Source organism: Parus major, chromosome 15, assembly GCF_001522545.3.
Source record: "Parus major isolate Abel chromosome 15, Parus_major1.1, whole genome shotgun sequence".
Taxonomy (NCBI): domain Eukaryota; kingdom Metazoa; phylum Chordata; class Aves; order Passeriformes; family Paridae; genus Parus; species Parus major.
In genome coordinates, this window is record NC_031784.1 from 5048131 (window position 1) to 5072247 (window position 24117).

Consider the following 24117-nt stretch of genomic DNA (forward strand, 5'->3'; position numbering starts at 1 on the left):
GAAAAGTCTGGGGTAGGAGCAGTGGGTAAGGAAGAAGCTGCTCCATGCAGTGCTAGACAGGATTTAGGGAAGCCCACCACAGGCTCCCTGTATGTCCCCCACCCATAAAGGTGACAAGGGACAGACTCATCACCCCAGGGACACAGCCCAGCAACCCTGGGCTCACCTTGAGACCTCCATGGGGAGGGAGAGCTTTGTCCCCCACGCTGCAGGGATGGGCAGCAGGCAGAGGAGGCTTTTCTGCCCGTGTATTCCCTTTGGTGGGTCAGAGCCTGTGGCTCACACAGCACCCAAGGCTGCACAGACAATATCCCGTGTTCTGGTGAGCCTGGCAAAACCTGCCTGCTATTACTATGCTAAATAAACACTTCGCTCAACAGTCTTGGCACTTATTAAGCACCTGGGAGAGAGACAGCCTCACGTTGTCCAAACCACTCTTAATTACTATTTAATCAAGATCTCTTCCCTTCTAGAAAAAAAAAAAAAAAAGAAAAAAAAAGAAGAGGCGGGTAAACATTTGCATGTATTTTCCACTGCAATCACATTACACATCTCTGTGACAAGCAAATTCTTGGCAGAGCTCAGGAAGAACACGCTGCCTGTGCAGGAGCATCGCAGCACAGCCTGCTCAGCCAAATAGCCTTAGGTCCCCCCTTCCTTAGGTAAGAAAAGGAACCAGGAGGATTTCCTGGCACACGGACTAACGCCATCAAATGCTTCTTTTATTTGTTGTTGACACATGTATAACAGTAGAAGAATCACTAAATAGCCTTGTAATATCTTGATTTATGGATTATTCTCCCCTACGAATAGCACATGGCAAGGACAACATGCCTTCATGCTGTATCTCTGCTAGCACAGGAGCATTGGATTGCTGCTATTAGCACCCGCAAATCCCAGGCGCAGATGGGATGCCCAATCCCCTGCTATCGGAGCGGCTGAAGGCACAAAGCACTGCGTGGGTGTTCAGGCACAGATCCTTTTCCTTTTTGCGAGCCTTCTCGAGCTGGATTTTCCCTGAGCAGCTCCTGCACGGAGCTTTAGAACTGTGCCTGCCAACGTGCAGCTGTTTCCAGAAGCCAAAGGCCTGGGGAGTGCTCTGTGGCACCGCCAGCCTATGGCCTGGGCTTGGGGGTCAAGATCCTGCACAGAACCTCCCTTCTCCTCCACTTCACACTCAGCTCTTCCTTGAGATACAGGGGGGTTGCCTTGATTGATTCAACTGGCAGTTGCAGCGCTCTGACAAAAATGTATTTATAACAGAGAAGCACAAGAAAGAGAAGGGCCTTTGGGACAGTATCACTGCTTCACACCAAGGATCAGGTCCCAAACGGGCCAGGAAGGGCTCAGTGTGGGTCACACCACCACTGCCTCCATTCCTGCCAGAAACATAACAAGCAGTGCCCTCTGGAAGCTGTGGAAAGGAGCAGGAACACACTGGCATGTGTTCCAGCAGCCTGTGCTGCACCTGACTAGCTCTGTTGACTAAGTGACAATTACCCGGGATTCACTGCTGCTGATAGATTATCAAAGGCATATGACTTTGCATTTTAAACAGCCACTAATCTGCCTGCTAAACCCAGAATATCAGGTTAAATCACCTAATGTGATCTTTTGAGTAAGGCAAAGCAGAATTCTGTTGATAGTGATTTAAACAGTTGCTGGTGAAAGCATCCAAAGCAGCTCAGCTGCAAGATTCCAACACGGATGGTCAGGCTTTGGGTAAAGGGGACACCTGTACAGGAGAGGGGATAAACTGATTCTCTTTTACACTGTGAATGCATTCAGAAGATCCAAAGCTCTTCATAACAACAGGCTTTGGGGAAAGGGAAAGAGCTCCCAGGGGAGATGGGCACAAAGATCTCTCTAGGACAAATAAGCAAGATGTAGGTAAAACAATCTTGGAGTACACATTAAACAAAGATTAATTTATTCATTTTCATCAATCACTGCATTTCTTCCATTTCTCCTCCCTATCCATGGTACAACACCTTCAGACAGACAACAGGCAATCTACCAGATGTGTGCACATCCATGTTTATGTGACAATGACGTGACCAGGAGCTGCACAACTGAACCCAACACAGACTTCAGCTCCAAATTAGCATTCAAGCACAAACTGAGCCGTGTCAGTGCTCCTCAGCAAACCAAACTAGTCTAAGATTATCTCTCTTCTCAGCCCATTTACCAAATAGGTCTCGTAGTGAACATGTGCTGACTCTTGATCTAGGGAATGCATCCAAGGAAAACAGCTGCCAGAGGCTTCACTGCAAATGAACACTGTGTGCTAAAGGAGTCCCGTGCCTGACACGGAGCTGGAAAACTGGCTGGAGGTTGAAGCGGGGACAGACAAAAAAGTTCACTCCCTCAAGTGCCATCTCTGAAGAAAGCCACACACAAAGGGCAGGGCAGTCATTTGCAGCAGAGCAGTCTAGCCTAGAACACTCCTCTACAGGAGCACTGAGTCCTGCTGCTCTCTCTGGACAAATCCCCCCAGCCCAAACACAAGTGCAGGCACTGGAGCCTGCCAGGTGCCTGCAGGAGCTGTGCAGAGCTGCCCCTGCTCCATGGGAGAATGGCTCATCCCACCAAACACCCCTCACCCAGCGCTGCTCCCACCCCAGAGCCCAGCTCCAGGCCAGCACTGCTCCCCTCTGCAGGGGGAGGGACAGCAGTCCCAATCAACACTAACAAACCTACTAATTAAAAGCTTGGGAAGGGGTTAAAATTCGCTTTCCTGGGGAACAGGAACAATTAGAAAAAACAAAACAAACATTTTTCTTTCATAAACAGGCAGTGGAGCCAGGATCTCAGCATGCTGCAGCCAGGAACAGTGGCTGGGAGTGGGCTAATGCCCATCCCTGCCCCACTGGCTGCCCTGCAAAGCTTCCCCACCATGGGCAAAAACACTGAGAAAAACAGGCTGGCTGCTGCTCTGTCAGTTAAACAAGACATTTCACATGTTGTGAAATTAGCATCTGACTTCACTGCTTTCTCCGTCCCTCATCATTTGAAAATCCATTTTCTCCAAGATTTTGAGAAACTACAGCAAGAAAGACGGAAACCAGTTCAGGGCACACAAAAGAAAGATCAGCAAGTGCATCTGGGTAACTTTTAAAGATAATTACTCATTTTCATATCCTACTTCCATTCTTCTGGCTGGGATCACCAGACACGATGCATAGAGCCTTCCTTGGAGCATTTTCTTGGCACAGGGTGCTAAGGGTCTTGAGGAGTAACTCAGAAAACATTCAGACCTGGGCTGTGATAGCCTTGCATCTCATCAACATGCACATCCCAGTCAAAAGCCAACGCCTGGCGTGGAGGATGTCTGTCCATTTCCCACTGAGCCCACAGCAGGATTTCTCTGGGCCTGGTTAGTGAAGTCCCAGCACAATAGTGCTGCAAGGCCCTTAATCACGCTGTGCTTTAGCAGCATTCCTTGGCCCAGCAGAGCACACCAGCAGTACGAGACGTGAACAATGGCCAAGCTTTGTTTCCATGTTCCTGTCTCCTGAGCCCATGAGGAACATCTGGTTGCCTTCCTTCCACTGCAGAGGGTGGGCATGGGTGGGTCCCCACTGACAGCAGCAAGGCTACAGTGAGCAGCACACCCCGAGCAGCCTATTGATCCACACAAGAATGAGGCAAGACCAGGGACGTGCTTGGAGAGGTGCCTGCAAGACTTTTGCCACGCTGGCAGCAGAAATTAGAATCTGTGAGAATGTCAGCTCTGCAAACAAAACCAGGATGAAAGACTTGACCGTGGCCTGCAGAGAAAGTGGCCACTCGTTTCCTCACCTCCACAGACTAGGGCAGGAATCCTGACACCACGCTGTACAAGGGTTCTTGCCAGGACATGGGCATCTGCTCTGAGGGCTTTAACCACATCAGAGGCAGTGCAGGAAGGCACTCAGGCTCATGGCCAGTTTCAGTGCCAATGCAGGACCAAGAAGCAGGAGCCAGCAGCCCAGCACCCCACAACCTGTGCTTGGTCTTAGAAGGGTTCAGGAAATCTCTTCCACAGAAGTCCCACAAGAGCAAAGCAGAGATGCAGTCCTGTTTCTCAAGGACATTTATCGTGGTATCTCCCATTACCCAAGAGAGGTGAGGGGCACCAGTCGTTCACCCAGGAGCAGCCAGGGCACTCCCTCCCTGCTTTGAAGAGGTTCAAGCCCCAAGTATGTTCAAGAAATGACTGAATGTGGCACTGAGTGCCATGGTCTTGTTGACACGGTGGTCAAAGGTTGAACTCAATGATCTCAGATGTTCTCCAGCTGAATTGATTCTGTGTCTCCCTTCTCTTAGGGGTGTTTGGTAGGTGTTCCTTAGGATAAGCACACAGCAGGAGCACACACACTTCTGTGCCTCTGGAAAAGAAGACTTTTAGGAAATAAGAAAATCTTGATCCTATAATAATAATTCATATAAAGAAAAAACCCCATAGATTCAGCTTGTCTGATTTGAAAGCCAAGGCGTAACTCAGAGAGAGCTGAGTTACCTTCATCACCATCCTCACCAGTGCAGGGTGGTGATGGAGGCACTGCCTGGTGTGGGTGTGTGTCTGTCCACCAGTGTGACCCAGCAGTCTGTCCTGGGTCCTCAGGGCAAGGGCCCAGCCAGCAAGTGACATGCTGGCTGCAGGCTCAGCAGCTCCATGCAGCTGAGAGCCCAGCACAGAGGGAAGCCTGGATTAGCTCCTGGCACTGTAGGAAGTGCTATAATAGCAGAAGCAGAGCAGCAGGCAGCAATTGTGGAGCCTGAGCAAAAATCCCTTGTTTTCACTGGCTAGTTCTGGTTTCATGTTTCTGATCTTTTAAACATCAGGCACTCCCCAAGCCTGGCCAACAGCTCCCTAACACAGCACTCTGCTCTGCCAGCAGCCTGACCTGTGCCAATGGGTTTCCTCCAAACTGCCAGCTCCAGGCTGGAGACGGAGCTCCAGCCCCACTGCATATGGGCTGGCAGCAGCCCCCAGCAGCAGGAGCAGCTGAGCTCCCTCCCTGCAGGAGAGCAGCACCATCCCACTTGCCTCCAGCCAAGGCTCACAACTCAAAGGCACTTTTCCCAGCCTGTCTCTGCAGGCAAACCCACGAATGCCCCAAACCAAGGCAGCAGAGGCACGGGGAGCAGTCTGCAATGGCACGGTGCAAGACCAGTACAAACCAGTGCCAGCTGCCACCAACACATGCTCTGCTGTCAGCCCAGCCACTTAACCACAGGTTTTTTTTTTTCCCCTGGCTCTAAGGCAGCCAACAGCAGACCTGCTTGTTTCCCTTTCCAAAGGGGAAAAAGAGAAGCTTGTGGAAAATAAAATCACTCTCAACAGCCTGGAAAAAGCTGCATGTTATGAGTCTACAGAAGCGATGAGAGATCATGTGGGCAGGTGAAGGGTTAACAGGTGGAAGCCAATGCCCCTCTACCAGGCAGCCAATATTTCTATCAATAAATTATGCATCAGCATCTAGTAATAATGACCTAGCAGCCAACGCTATTTGAAACAAACGGATCAATGGTATTAACGTAATCCCCAGGAGAAAACAAGACACCACACACAGAGCTGGGACCGGAGCAGATCAGGCCAAGGAGAAAGGGACCTTTGGGACAGCAGTCAGCCTATGGGCACAAAGGTCCCTGAGCTGAAAGGCCAGGCAGGGGTTCCAGTTCAGCCAAGAGCAGAGAATAAAAAATCACCTCCCCAGCCCTGCACCACAGCCATCACAGCCTTGGGAAGGGCTGGCACCGAGACCACCCCCAGGCTCACCCCTGTGGCAGCTGCTGCAGCCTGACTCGATCCCCCCGACCCTGCCCAAGCACCAGGGCCATGCCACACTGGCCCTCGCTGCAGGGCAGGGGGCACAGCCTGCCCACAGCAGGCACAATGTCCTTAATCTCACTTCTCCCTGGTGCTGCTCACCATGCACAGCCACCAGAACCTGGAGGGGAGCATGGGTTTGGGAGCTGCTGTACCCCAGCAGCTGTGGCCAGGCCCCAGGAGGTCCCAATGCACAGATACAGGGCTCTCCAGCCCACACATATAACACACTTCATGTGCATTCTCCATATTAATAAATGGGGAAAGAAGGAACCATCAATCTATGAACTGCCAATTTGCACAGGACTAGCTCTTTTACTGGCTACGCACTAGCACCTTTTACAGCCCATTAATTACTTTCTCTAATAAAGTTTGACAAAATGATAACTTGCCCATGAAAAGTGTTGTAATAAATACATTTTCTCTAACTTTGGACCATTCTTGCATGTCTGGCTCATAAACCCCTCCCACGGTTCAGTAACTTAGAGCCTACCTGTACTTTTCAGGCAAGGAGGGGGCCCTGGTGTGGTGGCTGGTGGAGAGCAGCAGCACAGGGGCACTGGTGCCATGGCCAGCAGCTCTGCACACCAGCAGAATCTGGCCCCACTCTGTCACACACAGCTCGAGCTGAGCAGGGCAGAGCACAGCCCACACTGTGCCCTGGAGCTCCTGCTTGCCTGGCGGCTCCTGGGGAGCCCAAAAAGCCTGTGCTCAGGGCACCCCATCATTTCCCACTCCTTGGGTCCCTCATGGACCCCTCACTCCAAACCCCTGGCAGTGCCCATGATGGGGTTAGCCAGCTGCATCCACAGCAGTACCAGCCCTGGATGAGGAGAACCAGGGTCTCCATGAGTGTGAGTGCCATCACCACCTCCAAAAAGTCAGATGTGTCTCCCATGCATGCAGTCTGCACTGCTTCTACGCTCCCTGTTGTTTAATTTCCCATGCCAGCCACTAAGACACATCATGTTTCCTAGATGGAGGCTGACAGCTTGGGATGCCCACTGCTTCCACTATTTCTTTATCTACACAAGGCCACAGCTCAGAAGACAATGGCTGAAGCTGAGCAGAAACAAAGAAACAGGAAGCAACTGGCATGTTTTAGTCTCAATTTCAAATGATAAGATGTTTAAAGACCTTTTTATTACACTCCTTAGGAGCACTAAGAGACCTGACTCAGCTGAGACAGAAATTCAGATCTCATCTTTCCCAGTCAGCCCAGTAAACAAGAGTGTTGGAGACTGGCTCCAGAGCTCATGGTCAGCATGGATGGACTCAGTTCCCCTACCAGCCTCCTGCCCTCTCCTGAGGCTGACCAGCTGCTCTCCCTGGCCCAGGCACAGCCCACAGGGCCACCACTGTCTCTGCAGAGGAGCACATTGAGTGCAGCAACTTTGACTGAAGGTCTGAGCAGGGCACAGCTATGGCACACCCTGGCCCTGCTGCAAGCCAGCCCCACGTTCACTGTGCAGGCTGTGCTGCTCCTCCAGCAGCCAAAGGCTCCTTCCCTGTTTAATTAGTTGAGTGACTCTGCTCTGCCCAATAAAATCATCACCCCCCTCGGCAGTGCCATGCCACGGAAATTTATGATCATAATTTAGAGGCTGAATTACCACTGTCGGTACCTGTGCCATATGAATTACTCAGTCATATTAAATTCAACTGTTGATTTTGCAGGGTTATGTGAAGCAGGAACACTTAGAGCCAATGAAATAATGGAGGAGAAAGAATTATGGCCAGGGAAGTTACATTAGCTGTTCAAAGTCCCCTGCACAGAGCCCACCTGCCCATCCCCAGGCGAGGGCTGCCTGGCCCTGGCAGTGCTGGGCTCCTGGGACCACAAGAACTGGGAGATGGAGCTGGGCCTCCCCCCTGCCCAGGGTCCTGGCCATGCAGAGCTCTGCTGTCAGAAGATCTGAAGGAATATCTGTCCTTAGCAGAGTTAAGGAACTCGGTCAGACACCTGCACGGACATGAAGGAATCATTCCATTTCTGAATCCAGCCATCCCCAGGGCACATGCTGTGGTAAGACTTTTGTGTCCATGCACATACAGAATTTGCTGGTCTGTAGAGTCAAAGACAGAAGCTCAGGGACACTCAGCACAGCACCAGAGGCCTCAAATCTCTACAGGATGATCTGAACCCAGCACTGACCTGACTCTCACAAGGAGATACTTGTGAAGACCACCCTACAAAGTCAGAGCAAAACTTGAATTCCTGCCAGCCTAGATACACTTGGTCCAAGATTTCAGATCCCAGCAGCCTGCTCTGACACAGAAGAGACAAAACCTGGAGCCCTGCAATGCTGCAAACTGGAAACAAAAAGCCCTTTGACTGGAAAGCTTACATCTCAAGCAGGCTGGTTTTGGAGTGATGGCTTTAACAGCTTATGTGCAGGCAGGATTTCTAATGCACAAAGAGCAAAGTGCATTTGTATATGGAACAAGTACTAATCAACTAATGCAGAAAAAAGGTCCATCGACAAAAAAGAAAGCCTGGGATGCTTTATTATAATCCTGAGGTTTTTGGTATTGGCAAAATAATTTCCTCAAAGAAAGTTACAAACCCTCATTTTACACAGATCTCCACATGTCCATCCCAGACCTCTCTAACCATGAAAAAAAGTGCATATAAAAATTCTCATGCACGGTTTCAATCAAGTGCATTTATCTATATAGATTGCCCTTTTTATGCCAAGATAATGTCAGAAACTCTACACAAATCATCACAATTTACACTCTCCTCCTCTTTAGTATAAGGCAGACTCTGCCAAATCAAGGGCTAATATATCACATTATTTCTAGTAATCCAAGGGCTGCCTCCTGCCACCTGCTTTATGAAATACCTATGTCTTTGATTCATTGATCCCTGACTAACCTTGTAGGTAGAAAAGCTTTTCTCCCTCCTAACAGAACTTTAACATGTTGTGTTCTGTGCTGCTTGGCTGACACCAGCCTCTACCCCTCAAACCAGGATTAACCCTCCCCTGTAACACAGGGGCACATGTATTCTGGATGCCTGCCAAGGATTTATTTTTTAGACAATAAATTTATTTTTTTTCCCTTTCAGGGGGAGCACAAACACATTTCCCACAATCAACACAGCCAGTTGCATGCCTGAGGAAATGCAGAGCTGAGCAGAGTTGGAGGGTGCCCCACTACTATAGCCCTGCCCAGCACCTCAGTTTTTGCCTAGTAGGAGCTGAGGGACCTCAAGACAGAGATCCCCTCCGTTCTGGCCATACAACACTGAGCATGGCAACAGCAGCAGTCTCCAGAAACTCAAATTTTTGCAATAAACCTTCTCCTCTTTACACAGACGCAGTCATTTGAGTTGTTTACATGACCTCAAAGGAAAACACTAAGTAAAAGCAAATTCCAAAGAGACAAGAACCAAATCCAGCTGATGTGAGCACCTAAATCCCTTTGCAAAGGGCACTCAAACCCAGTGGCAATGCTGGGCAGGGCACAGGCAGCAGTGTGGGCATCAGTACCAGACACTCTGCTTCTGTGCACCCAAAAACTCCATCTCCTGATGAGAGGATGGGGACCAGAGGGAGCCTCTCAACCAGAGACCCCCAATGCCTCCCACAGCTATGGCATGGGTGGTCATACCCAAAAGCATTTGGGAACAGATTTTTCACAGGCTCTGCAGCATCACTGCTCATGCTGCTACAAAACTGGGCCTCCTGCAAGAGCCTGCCAAGCTCTCTGTGTGTTGGTGATGGAGACAGTTTAGTATTCCAGCTGTGCATCCCAGCATCACACAGCAGATCGAATATGCATTGGTAAATACTGCTTCTGGTGCAAGAGTCCACAGAGAAGTTATCAAGAGGAAAAGCAAATGTGTACAGCAAACAGTGTGTGGAGAACACAACTGCAATACAAAGCATGTCCTTCCCTCCCGATGCCAGCTCTAGGATGACTAATTCTGGGCAAGGATGCCAGTCACTGAAAGACCTCAGATGCCCTTCTTCCACAGCTCTGAAAACTGAAATAAAAGCATGAGATTGTCTATCTAGCAAAGCTGGTGCCTGCAGACCCAGGTGCTCCAGCGTACCCCCTCTCCACATGAACAGGCCTGCCACTGCTCTTCACATTAACTCAGCAGCCCCTGCAACAGAGCTCCTGCTCTCTCAGGCAGAGAGCAGCCAGCATACTTCCCCAGGAAACAAGGTTAAAAACCCTCAGCAGTTTCCAATCCCCTTCCAAAGCCCCCCAGGAGGTCCCTCCTGGCTGTTAAAGACACGGGAAGGAGCCCAGCCATGCAGAACCAGCTTTCCCAGCTCCTGCTCTTTCACACGTGTCTCTGGTCCTTTCAGATAAAAATTCTTAAACGCAGGGTCTTCTCTGGTCTTTCTAAAAGGGCTACAGCCCCTGGCCTAAGAGCTTGCTTGCTTAGGCAAGCCTCTTCCTCATGCTTTTAGGTCCAAATGCACTCTCCCAGACGTGGAGATGCAGCTCCCTGGGGAGTGAGGGTGGCTGCTCACATGCTGAGCCCAACAGGAGGGCACACCACAGCCAGCAGAGCACAGGCAGGATGCACTTTGTCCACTCACAGTCTTACCCAGGGCATAATTTCAGATGTTTTCTGCAGATTAGAAAAAAGGGGTAGGTTTTTTGTTCTTTTTTTTTTTTTTTTTCCAGGAAGTAAATCCAGGGCTAAAATCTAAAATCTTCCCCTGCATCTCATGTCCAGTAGCAAGGTCTCCTCTGTTCATTATAATCTTCAGTGTAACTTCTGCTCTGCAGCTCCTTTAATCACATCAGATATGGGAACAGAAAAATGTCATTGTTCCTTGGCCATGAACAATACCATCCGTGGAGCCATGAGAAAGTGCAAGATGGATATAAAAAAGGCGGGCTCTTGTCTCCCCATAATCTCTTCTACAAACTGACAAAAGAGGGTTTTGTATAGAGAAAATTGCCACATACAGAAACAAAACAAAAATAGAGCATGCGAGCTGGGACCACTTTTATCTGGAGAGGCACCACAGGGAGATATGCCAAATGTGATTCATTTTAACAAGTTTAGCCCTTGAGAGACAAGAGGAGAGCCCCCTGTTAAGAATGAGGAGGTTAGCCAGGAGGGTCAGGGGGGAACAAGGCCTGGCACAGCCACGGAGGGTAAGTGACCCTGAAGACTGCTGCTTCCCTTATTACAGTGGCAAGTGCTTCTGGCTTGGGACAAATGTCTGGAAAAAACAGCCTGGTCTGGGGTTGGGATGGGGCAGTTCAGGGTATTTTATTTCTGTTAGGTTAGCCTGTGCATTGGCTCAATTACAGTGAAGTAATTAAAGTCTATAAGCAGATACAGAGGTTCTTGCTCACCCATTCATTATGGGCAGCTAGCAATGATTTACTGCATCACCCTTTGGGGAGATTCTTCCCCTGCACAGGCACCTGAGCAAACACCCCAGAGCTGCTGAGAAACTGCATGCAAAGCACCAAAAGGCTTTGGTAAAACATCATACACGCACCCACGTGTGCTTGGGACCAGCCTGCCCACTCCCCAGGCACAGAAAGACCCAGATCAATACAACCACCAGGCCCTTTGAATGAAATCAATGCAGCTCAACAAGCACCTAAGTCCTGATGTCATCACATTATTTATTGCCCAAAGTCCCCATCCCACATCAGTCCGAGGAAGAGCTTGAGTACATTCCCTCCCTCTGCAGCACACAATGAAATCTCAGGTTCTGCTTCCCGATGTACAGTGGGATCGTGAACAACACTGGCACCACACACCACCAATTCAGAGTGGGCAAGGTCAGGGGGCTCTGCAGCTGTCACCCAGAGGAGCAGCCAGCACCTTCCTGAGAGCAGCTCTGTGCCCACCCTCCTCGCAGGTTCTCCTCCTACAGCTCTTCAGTGCCTCCCTGGGATGTCACTCTGCTCCTTTCAAGCCATTGTTAGTTTATTAAGTGCTTTAAGAGATGCAATTTGTGCCCCAGGAGAACAAGCAGCAGAGAGAAAGAGCTCCACAGTCCTGGTGGCCTGGCAGCACCAGCCAAATGTCACATCCAGGCCCAGCAGGCAGCAGCATGGAAGAGAGCAGTGCCAGCCCCCACCGTGCCTCCAAAGAATGGGCGAGATGGGCACAGCCCCTCCACAGAGGGGCTGCAGCACCAATAAAACTGTGGGCATGACAGCAGACAGCCACGGGGCCGGGCACTGAGCCTCTGCCTGAGCAGGCAGGGTGGCCAGGGAGGTCCAGCATGGCCAGCCCCAGCCTGCCCCACCGGCCAGTGGGGCTTGGGCAGCTCCAAAGCAGCACCTTCTGTCCCCACCATCAACCCCACGCAAGGAAAAGCCTCCCCCAGGCTCATATGGCCACTGAGCTAAGCAGCTCCAGCCTTCCCTGCTCTCGCCACAGACACACAGCACAGCCAAAAACCGAGCAGGCCAACACCAGCTGCCTTCAATGGCAGCCCTGCTCTGAGCACAGCCCCCAGCCAGCCACCACAGTGCTAGAGGGGCCAAGGAGATCCTCCAGAACATCAGCCCCATGGCAGGGATGGGGAGCTCAAACACTCCCAGCCTAGAGATGCAGCAGGATCCTCCCTTGCTCTGCTTTCACACATGTGAAAATGCAGATTAAGTGACTTGTCATACAATGGGGACACCCAATGCAGACATTTTCCAGGTCCAGCTGTGCTGGGCAGCTGGCTCTCCTCAGCTGTAGGATGAGCAGTGCTCCATGCAGGCTGTCTCCTGAAGGCCCTTCCAGAAGCTCAGGGCTTGCCCACAGGTGTCTGACACAAGTGTCAGGCAGGGGCAGTGCAGGAGAGCTGTACTTGTGCTGCCACCCCCAAACCCACATCAGACAGTGCCCCTGCTCCCTGCTGCAGCCCAGCAGCCCCCAACAGGGAAAACAAACTGCCCTCCCAGCACATCATCACAGCCCTCCACTTTGCCCCAGTGCCACCTGAGACCTTCCTTACTCACCTTCCTAGCAGACCTCAAGCCTCAACATGCAACTTGTTGCCAAGGATCATCATCACATCAATAAATCATCAACAGCTTGCACAAAATAACCCCACATTCTGCCTTCTGCCACGCAGGTTTTTAACCTGAAGGCTCTGAAAGTGACTCATGTCTCAGAGCCTCTCCCCGTACCACCAGCAGCTCACACACCCTTCCCAGGTGTTTGCTTTTTTCAGGTTAATCCATATTCCCAGCCATGAACAAGTGACAGGTGTCTTCCTTGACACCTGATTATGTCAGCCAAATCCCTAGCCAAAAGCCATGTCACAAATTAGGTCATTTAGGATTCCTAACCAACACTGTTAGCTAAATCCTTAACACCGTTAATTATGTTTCCTATCACCAATTTACAAAGCGACTCTATTGATCTTGCCCCTGCTCTGCAAATTGCAAAGAAATGACCAGAATTGAAAACACAACATCTGAGTGGGAGTTTCCCCCAACAGAGGAGAGGGCTGCACCTCAGCACTGCACTCCCTTGATGCAAGTCTTCCTGGAAGATGATCTGCGTGTTGTCATTTTTTTTGCAGAGAGCAATGAACCAGAGGTCTAAGGAGCAATATATTTTTTAGCTGTGGTTATAGCTTGGACTTAATGATCATCCCACAAGCACAAAGCTAACCTGAGGTTATTTACAGCAGCATTTTACATTATCTCATTGAGAAAAATATCACAGAAAATGTGGTTATAAGTACATGGTGCAGGAAGGTAGCCTGGGAATACCAGGGAAACTATAGTTGGTTGTTGAGGAAAGTGTAGAAGTCTCATTTGAAATGAGGAGTTTCCTCATTCTTCAACTGGGAAAATCCCCACTTTAATCCCCCTGCAGCAGCACCCCTGGGACAGGCAGATGGGCACTGAAGTCAGCACTGCTCCTGCTCTGCTCCCCAGCAGTCCTGGCTCCATGCAGCACCAGGGCTGCAAAGCTGGCTCTCACCTGCTCCTGCCAGGAGCTGAGCTCAGCCCTAAAACCTGACACTCATTTTCATGTCGTTTGCTCTGGCAGGAAGAGGCGTTCTTTGAGATGAGCTCCATCAAAGCTTGTGCCCATCGATCTCCTTACAGTCAGAAAGCTCAATTAGACCTTCAACAACAAGGGGAAATAGATGGTGATTCTGCCCACCAGCAGATCACAAATCCTCTTACTCACAGGATACAGTTCATATTATACCCAAGCAAGAAATCTATCAAGTCATTTTAATTAATTCCTGTCCTCTAAAACACTGGAGTGCTGACTGGAGAGGGGACACACTCCTGCAGGGAACTGCTGTGTGCTCACATGCCAGGGGCAGAATATGTCACCCTAACACCTGTGGAGGATCCCTTCTACCTTTACTAGACAGCACAGAAATTTCACTCCACTATTTTCACATTTTTATTGTTTTTAATATTTCCTCATCTCCTACAGCTGCACATAACCAAACCTGCAAACCTCCAGACACCACTCACCCAGGCTTGGGGAAAAAGAGGCCAACCAGAACAGGGGCAAAGCAACCAGGACCAACAAAGCACTGCAGAGCCAACCCCATGAGAGATGCTAGCACTGCTCAGGCTCAGAAATAAGTGTGTTTGGATGCTTCACTGACAGTACAGAGAAAGAAAACCACTGGGAAAGAAAAGCCTTATGGAAACTGAAGGGATGGGAAGCTGTCATGGGAACACAGAGGAAGAAGGAGGCCGGGAATAAACCCAGACTAGAGATCAGCAGGAAGCTTCTAGCAACCAGAATGAGAATGTTCCAGACAGAATATAATTTTTATCCCTTCTTCCGACAGCCTGGAAGAGGAATTCATCTCCACCACTTCCTCCTCAGAAAGTCCTACCCCTTCATTAGCACACCTGTCTCATGGGCATCCACTGAATGACACTCCAAGCAGACAGACAGGGCCGACAGAAACACCAGTGATTCCACGCAGGAGAACATACCCAGTGAATCTGTCTGTCTGGACATACAAACTGTGTTCAGCACCATAACATCCAAACAAATTCCCAAGGGTCTCAAATTAATATTGACTGATCCCAGAAGGCTGACAGATACTGTACAGGAGGGAGTCTGGGAGATGTTTTACCAGATTTTAGAAACAAAACCTCCTTAAATATCATGAAACATTAAAAAATCCTCATAGCTGCTAGTGTTTGCAAAACGAGAGATGACAGCAGCCGCTGTCCTGTTGCCCTGCATGCGCAGCCAGTTGGGTTTTCATTGCAAATCCACTCAGCATCTCATTACTGTCCATCACAGGAGCTCCAGTACTGGGACCAGATTCACTTCAGCAGTGTGAGCCTTGCACTGTGCTTCCTAATGCAGCTGGATTAATAGGAACACATCTTAGGGAACATCCTCACCAACCAGAGGAAAACAGTAACATCCTCTGACAGTTCTTAGGCAGCAAAGCACAGATCCCCAAAGGGAGAGAAGTTCAAAGGATCTCAAGACCTGACGGGGCAGGGACCTTGCGAAAGGCTGTGCATGACATGCCTTCCTCTGCAAAGATCTCTCACAGCTTGAGCTGCAAGAACAGGAGCTACATTTCCACTTGCAGACATGATTCCACATGAAAAGAAGATGGTACGATGTGAAACTCTCAGCACTGCAGAACAAGAAGAAAAGTAAGATAGAAAAAATACAAGTGTAAAAATACAAACACATGAACTCAGTTACAGTAAGCTAGAAATTTTTAAGAAAATAAACTCCTGTTAGCTGAAGGACATATTAACTGTCATTAGGAAAAGCATTCAAAATACAGACAAAAGAGACAGCCTGCTATCGTTATGTTACTGGTATTGTTGTGCAACAATCTGCCTTTACATTGTGCTTCCTCAGAGCCATGAGATAGACTCAGAGGGCTCAAAATATTTGTGTTAACCAAAGGAATCCAGTTTTTAAAGTTATGGTCTTGCTTCACTAGGCACCTTCTCATAAAACACAAAAAGAAACAATTAGCTGCTAAAGCATGGGGTTTGAAGCCAGAGCTTCCAGCTCCCAGCCCAGCAGAAAGTCTCAGTAAATATCTGAGATTTTGATGGCCACTGATGACAAGGTACGTCACACTCACACCTCACTGCTTCATCAGTGGCGAGAACAGTGGGGTGAAGAGGCAAAAGATTTGCTCCACTGCTCTTTGCCTTTCCCATGCCATTTGCAGGACAGTCTGGCTTTATAGAAGATGCGTGTCCCACTCTGGGAAACATCCAGCTCTGATCCTGGTTCCTGAATGCACCGTTTAGGAGGGACTGTCCCTCCCTCCATGCCTGCATGGTCCTGCATTCCAAATGGGAAGCAGCAATGCTGTGCACAGACCAGCCACCCACAAGAGCCACCACAGCCATTCCTGTGCTGTTCCCTTAGGTCTCGGTGCAGCCTTTAGCCACGTGCCTCCCACATTCTCGCAGATAAATTTCCTCTGCACTTTTCTGTTATTGTTATCACCCTGACCAAGCGAGTGTGTCTTGCAGGATGTGAGCCAGACCACCTGCACATTCCCATCCCAGGGAAGACGACCCTGCCTGACGGATGCAAAGCAGAGCAGCCAGCCACACACGGTGGAAGTGCTCCGGGTCTGCTCCCAGGGTGGCAGCTCTGAAGGTGCATTTCCATAGCTCACATTTCCATAGGGTCACGCTGGCAAAAGAAAGGAGAGCGCTGGGGAAAGACTGGCTTGGCGAGTTTGAGAAGAGGGCTCTTCTCCACCAGCCTTTAGATACAAAGGTCGAGGGCTTGCAAGGGTCAGCAACCCCTCTTAATATTCACCAAAGCAGCAACAACAAAGGCAAGCTGGGGAAAGGGAAGCGTTCCTGTGGAGTCCCATCTTCACTCTGGATACCACTCCACAATGAAGTTATTTCAAACCGCCCATAGGTTAAGCTCTGGCTTTCATCCCAATAGCACAGTTCCCGCTGAGCTCTGCCTGCAAAGGCACATCAAGCAGAGACACTCAGATGACATCTAACCTCACCCAGCTCGCTGCAGCAGCACCTTTCTCAGCCAGGCTGGAAATTCAGATAACAGGAGAGAATGTGCCAATTGCCTAACATTTAATGAGACCAGAAGGAGGTCACAGCTCTGTCTGAGCAGCACTGTAAAAGCTCCCATCTGTTACAAATGTGATGCTGGACATTTCCAGTGCTTGGTAAAGAGACAAGTTCCACCTTCCAAAGCAAACCACATGAATGATGCTTGGCTTTGATGATGATTCCTAGGAGGCAAGTCTCACATTTCACCTTCACACACCTGGGCATTAACCACAAAGTCAAGGACACTTACTGCTTTCTCATTCAAAAGATCTGGATCATGTCTCCCTGAAATGATGACCACGCTGTGACAGCAGCTAGGAAGCCAGGAAGCCTGTCCCTCTGCATGGAGCAGTCTGGGATGCTCCTGTGAGCCCAGGAATAGTGTGCCTGGCTGCAGTCACTGACACCATGGTGGGGAGCAGTGGCAAACAGTGTCTGACTACCCCAGAAAAATGACTGAATTCTCCCTTTCAGGTTTGTTGTCTGAAGCTCTTCCGGGTCTTGCGACCACGTAACACCTGCACTTCAGATCCTGGGCGTCAACAAAACTATAAAGGATTGGCACCACCACCAAGTTTTCCCTTCCCCATCTGTGTTTCTCTGGATCTGAAGATGTGGCTGTGACAACAACTGGTCACCTACCAGTTTCTTTCCCTCGTGTTTCCATTCTGCACTGAGCACTTTATAGAGTGACATGGTCAGCCCTTCACAGCCCAACCCATGGCAGAGAGCAGGAAGGGAACAGAGCTCTGTGCCCATCCCCCTGTGCCCACCGTGCCTCTCATCACTCACCTGGGCACTGCATAAGCAGCAATGTCTGATCAGCAGCAAGCACTTTGTGTCCCCCTTGTGCCTGGCTGAGCTGTGAGAGAACATGAGGAGTTAAACTTTTTCGTACAAAATGTGTAAAAATTTGGTCTGCACACTTGGTGAGCTGCAGTGGTTGTGGGCCAAAACATTTTGCTGCATATTTCTGAAATTATTTGTCAGAAAAGAACGTCAATGACATAGAAAATGAGTTGCAGATGTAACCTTTTCAAGCATCAATAATAACTTAAGACATTTGAAACAAAATCTTAACTCGCAAGTGACTCCATCAGATGGGGCAGTTTCTGAGGCTCACAGAGGAGAGGCAGGACTGTAACACATTCCAGCAATGGTGCCCCCTCCAGCTCTTCCACATAGCAAAGAACAATTCAACTCTTGCATTTGCCAAAGCTACTTCCCTTTCTGAGACCTTTTTTCCCTGACTTCCAGGCTATTCCTGGAACCAGTGGGCACTCCTGGCTGGAAAAGGAGGCTGCCAGACCAGGTCCAGTAGCCAAGTCCCACAACACACTGACATTAGGACAGGCAGAGTGATTTCTTTGAGGCCCAGCCCAAAGGTGCTACTCAAGATTGATGTTTTAACACTTTCTCATTCACACACACACAGAGCTCCTGCTCCAGTGGCCAGTGTGGCTGCTCCAGCCCAGGAAGGATGAGGGAGGGCAGGGATGTGCACTGCACACAGCATGGATGTCCTGTGTTTCAGTGTGTGCCACAGTGTCCACGGCTCCATGGACCTGTGGTTCATCCACAGCCTCTGGAGGGTTCCCACTGGCTCAGGGTCCATCCCTGCTACAGGTCTGGCACAGCCAGAGAGCCAGCACTGCCACCACCCCAGTATCTCTGTAATGAATATCACCACTGTCATCCCACAGGCACATGCTTAAGGAATTTAACTACTTTAATACAATGGGCTCAAATTGCCAAAGAATGTTTGTGCATCAGTGTGAAATCAGAAATTCGGGGAGGGGGTGCTTTATCTGTCAAAGGCCAACCTCAGGGGGCTGCCAGAGCAGACAGTGGGAAGCTGGATTGCATTTGACACGCATCAGCCCATCAAACACAAACAGCCTTCAAAGTGCTGGGAGGCTGAGCCAGCCCCATCACAGGCTGTACTGGCCCCACTGGGCTCCGACCCGGGTCACACCCCGTGGGCTGTGCAGGACCCACCTGGGCCTCCCGGCCTGATCTTACTCCATAAATCACAGCAAAATAGATACTTCTTAACAGCTCAGATTAAGATGAAATGCCTTAGTTTTCAGGCTGGCAGCTACCTGTGCCATTCCCTTGGCTGTGTGTCACTGCTGAGATGTCCCAGCCGCACGGACAGCAGATGTGCAGCCCCAGGGCACAGAGCAGCACGCCAGGATGCAGCACCCAGGCTGTGCCCCCATCCACCCAGGCCAGCAACTGGGCCAGGTATGACCAGATAATGACTGTCCAACAACAGCCTGCCCAGGATGGAGAGAAAACACCCCAGCCCACACCATGGGGACACGCTGCCAGTGCTCGAGAGAGGCCAACCCGAAACAGAAATCCTGCAAAGATGGTCAGACCTCAGCCAAGCATGGCCACCACTCTCACAACCCCACTCCTGGGTGTCAGCCCTGGGCCTGGCTGGGCACTGTGAGCACACTCCCTCTGCCCCACAACCATCCCTTCAAGTTTTGCTGGAGGGTTTCCAGTGCCTGGAAAGAGCCAAACTTAAATTATTCTAGGGGAAAAGAAACACAAAACCTTGTCTTCAGATTAATCCCCGGACCTCCTCCCTGAACAAACCCCTTCTGCACCCCCATTGCCAAGCCCAGCCCTGGCTCTCCAGCACAGGCTGCCCATGGAGCTCTTCCAAGGGGCTCCACAGCCCTCTGTGAGCTTGAGCACAGCTGAGGGGAATAAATAACAGCCCCAACGTAAAAACCAGCCTTTTCTTACAAAGCAAAGTCTCAAACAGTAAATGAAGGGAGAGGAAGGGGAGGGAACGTGCCTGAGGAGCCCCTCTTTGCCCCCTCCAGCATGCACAGCCACACTCAGCTGAGCAGAGTGCAGGGAAATAATACCCACTCCACTGTCCCCCCTGCCCCAGCACCGAGACCCCACACACCAGGGAATGCAGGGGAACAGATGGATTTTCCATGGGAAGGAGCTGTGACTGCTCCTTCCAGTTGAACATGTCAGCCCAGCAGAGCCATGTGTTCAAACCATTAAACTGCTGCCTCTGCTCTGCCAGCAGTGAGGGGAGAGAAGGCTTTGAGGAGAGATATTCAGAGGGAAATGCTCCTCAGCCTGGCACAAGGCAGACAGGCCACAGAGACCAATGGCCAGAGCCTGAACCCATCATTTGTATGTACCCAAACAACAAGGGTTTTCTCTTCCAGATGCTTCTTGTCAATGAAGTGACAGTAAAATATGAAATTGCATTAACGCAGCAGTAATCTCTCACACACTGGGCTGCCTTCACCTGGGCTCCTAAGCAAGAGCCTTGATAAGGAGTATCAGGCTTATAAGTGTGTGTTTTGGAGGTTGTTTGTACATGGGTTACAGTTAGGGGTTATTTCAGGGGGTAGAGGTTCTTCCACAGGGATTATTTCAGGCGAAAACCTGTGCACAGCATTGAGCCCAACACAGAGATTTCTCAGAGATGAGGGTGTGGGCCGTTAATTAGGGAAACTGACTATGTTTAATCTCACTGCATCAAGAATAAGGGACATTGAGGGACCATGAATTAATTTGATTTTAATACAAATACAATATTTTTCTCACTATCTTTATCAACATCTGAAATGTAAATAGTTTCACACAGGACTGCAAAGGAGCCCCTGCCATATTTGCTGCTGGAAGAGAAGGCTTAAATTGTCAACCACTTCCCCAATATCACCCCAAGCTCCTGGCACACCAGGAGCTCAGCACAGAGTGGAAGCTGTACCAGTCTCATTCTGAAGCATCAAAACCAGCACCTACCCTTGCATTTAGGAGAGGAGACAATGCTGATGGGGCCAGGAGCAGTCAGCTGGCACACTTCAGTTCCCCTAAAAGAGAGGAATTCTTTTCCATTGAAATTAACAAAAAGTTTCTGTTAGCAGCAATGGGAAATCATTTAAAATCATATCTTGCAGGTAAATGAAAGGATACATCAAAAACACAGTAGTGGGAGAAGGCTGGGCCTGCAGAGTTCAGGTGGGAGCTGGCAGGGCTGATGGTGCCAGCCCCAGCACTGCAGCCCTCACCTGCAGGTGCTTTCCAGAGGGATGTGCATGTCTGCAGCAGGGGTGTGCCATGGCCCACCTGGTTCTGGGTGCACGTGTGCAGTGTCCTGTGCAGGAGAACCTGGGTTTACTCCCAAAGGACAGGATTCAATTCACCTGGGCACAAGCTGCTCTGGGGAAAGGTTGGAGTCCACCACAAGTTGTTATCTCCTGAGAGGATGGGTAAAAAAGCACAGTCATCACCAGCAGGTAGCAGGAACCCGAGAAAAACTCAAGATTTTTCTGCATTTCATCCCAAAAAACTTTTCTTTGGGCTGAGTAATACACTGAGTTGTTTGGGTGGCCAAGACTTGGGAACACAAGGCACAGAATTCAGATCATTCAATACATACAGATTTTCTAATAATCAACCCAAAAGACCTCCCTAATGTGGGAGGGAAGCATTCTGGGGGTAGGTTTCCACAGAAGCAGAATATTTCCTGGAGTAAGCTTTCCACCAGAGGTACAAAGAAGGTTTCAAAGGCTGAAACCTTGGACAAGGCCCACCTCACATGGTGTACATGTCCCTCCAAGGGCACTCTCCAGCCCAGCACTGCAGCTGAAGGTGCCCAGCAGCCCTGGGCAGCAGTGCCCTGCTGTGCTGGGTGCTGTGCACAGGTTATTGCAGGGCTCCCACACAGGTTCATGTCTCCAAGCATTCCCTCATGCCTCAGGAGAACCACACGGACCATGTCCAGCTCTGTTGTTTCAGCCATACTGTTGAGGCTCCTGTTTACTTGGGAATCATATGTTTTCTGCCCTGGTCCTCACTGTATTCAGAACAGTTACTTAGCTTCAATAAGCCCCTTGTTAAAGCCTTTTCCTTTCTGTAATCTCATCAAACTAACCAAAAGGAGTTTGTTCTGAAATAGAGTCCCATTTTGTAACCTGGCTTCCTGGAGGAGCGCTCCCCATGCTCACCCGGCCCCTCCACCACAAAAGGGCTCTGCTTGTCCTGGCGCTGACAAAACACTCCGTCTGTTTGGGTTAGTCAGCAGGGGGTTAATGAAAAGCCCGGCCCTGGGGACTCCCACCTTATCTGCAATCATGAATTTATTGAAGAATGTGTTAATGTGCTGGATTTTATTCATCAGGGGTCAGGGCTTTTCAAATTCTTCCTCCCAGCTCCCCCTCTTTCCATCCCTCCCCAGCAAGCTCACAATGCTGTTTAAACAAAGGACTCCCAACACAAAGAGCAAATTTACACAGTAAAGTTTTCTTGCAAGCCCAGAGCAGAGTCTGGAAGAATTCCAGCTTTATAAAGAGAAAAGGGGGTGGGGGGAAGAAAGGGGGAAGGGAGAGAGGGGCATTTTGCAGAGGATAAAAGGAAATTGAGAAAAGTTCCCACCTCCTGAAGCTCAGCCCTGAATATTCTCCATCAGTTAACCCCGGAGCAGGAGGCTGTTTTGGAAGAACATAAGCCCTCATAGCATCAAACTTCTCAACCTCCTTCGAGATGGAGGCTGAAATAAGTGTTTCAATATCCATTTAGGGTGACACTGCAGCATCTCCTTTGTCTGTGGACTGCTACCAGAAACCCCTAAGAGGACACAGCAAGCATTCACCAGGGCTCCTCCTCTGTTCCTTGTTTCACAGGTGTGACACAAGCACGATCTAAAAGGAAATAGCAAGGCTCAGCAATGGTGACGTGGTGACACGTGTCCAAGGCCAAGTGAGAACGCAAAGGAGTCACAGATCCCACCTCCCATATCCCACCCATATTCCACCACATGTTGTCCCAGGACCAGGGAGCTCCAAGGCACCCCTGGCACCTCCCACCGAGGCTTGGCAAGGGCCCAAACCCACTGCTACCTCCCAGTGCTGGAAATAGGCAGCCAGGGATCCCCATCCATCACCTCGAACATCATCCCCATTCCACAGCTGGAACAAAGGGATGTTTGGTTGGAAGGTCCTCACTACTCTGTCCATTTTGGTTGTGCTCTGGCCATTAGAAAACAGGGCACAACCCTGCACTAATGAACCAAAGATGATAAACATGATTTTCTTCAGGTCTTGTCACCTCCACTTCCTGCATTGTCATTAATGAGCTCTGGCAACACCTCAGAAAGGAAAACTTAGAAGACATCACCCTCATCCTCTGCCCTCTAAGCACAGCCTTACAGAGCTCACCTGACTAGAGTTTTTAAACATTTTACAAGCAAAATATACATGATGTTATTTGCCATAATGCTAAAACTGCTGGAGGGGGTTACAAACTGATACCTAGTTCAGGCATATGAACTAGGGACTTTTGGAAATACTCAATATTAAACCCATTATAATTCTATTTTCTAACAACTTTCTCAGTCAAAAGGATGCCATTGACCCAAACTTTCATTCCTGTATTTACCTTGGTTTTTCTGGAGAGAGATGCCTTCTGCTGTACTCTCATAGAACCTGCAGCAATCTGCAAGCAGCTCACCCAAGCAGCCGAGGAAAAGGGAGTTTAAAGAACTCTGAAGTCACACACAGGAGCCCCCAAACAGGAATGTTGGCTGGCTCTGCAGGGCCAGAGCTGCCCAAAAGCCACAGGGCTTCGTGGTGGCCATGGAAGGGCCAAGCAGATCTCAGCACATGGGATCCAGCTGCACTGCCAATGGATTCCTGACTGCTGAACATACAATACATATTTACAGAGTCTCCTCCGTGACGGGAATTTCAAAGCCTCATGCAGAAAGTAACTCAAAGGACGTAATTAAATCAGTTAAATGGCTCAGGCAAAGAGATGCAGCTACAGACAGATTTCAACTCTCGGCACAATCACAGGCCACAGGAAATTATTAGGAGAGCAAGAACTGTAAAAGCTCCAGGACCAACCACTTGCTTTTCTTTACTTAATAAACTATAATCCATGCTTAACACTAACACAGACCAGGTGAGCCTCTGAGCACAGTGCCCCGGGATGAAGGTGAGTGTTTGGGATAAGCAGGCACCGTGCCAGCATCAGCAGAGGTGACATTACCAGGTGACAAGTAAAGCCAGTGTCAAGAGCAGAAATCAAAGAGCAGCCAGTTGATTTTCATCTGTTAATGTGATGTGCAGTGAACAGTGAGCTCCTGCTGCCTTTTTGGAAGCAGGAGCTTGGGGCGGAGCGTTGCTGGAGCAGGAGGGGCTGCTCCAGCTGCTGGCAGAAGCAAAGAAGCCTGTGCACAGTGGGAGATCTGGGAGCCAAGAAATGGCCTCGTGTGCTGGAGGAGCTGTGTGAATCCAACCATTAACAGAGCTCGTGGT

At 49.7% G+C, this 24117-nt stretch overlaps 1 long non-coding RNA gene across 1 annotated transcript in view; it reads right to left on the reverse strand.

The window, feature by feature from the left end:
• Window positions 1-22560, reverse strand: part of LOC107211427 — a 45932-nt gene extending 23372 nt beyond the window's left edge. The window contains exons 1-2 of the long non-coding RNA XR_001524180.2: window positions 22235-22560; window positions 20603-21057 (exon numbers count right to left, since the gene is read on the reverse strand). This is a non-coding gene — a long non-coding RNA (uncharacterized LOC107211427). The remainder of the gene's footprint in view (window positions 1-20602; window positions 21058-22234) is intronic.
• Window positions 22561-24117: the final 1557 nt, after the last annotated feature.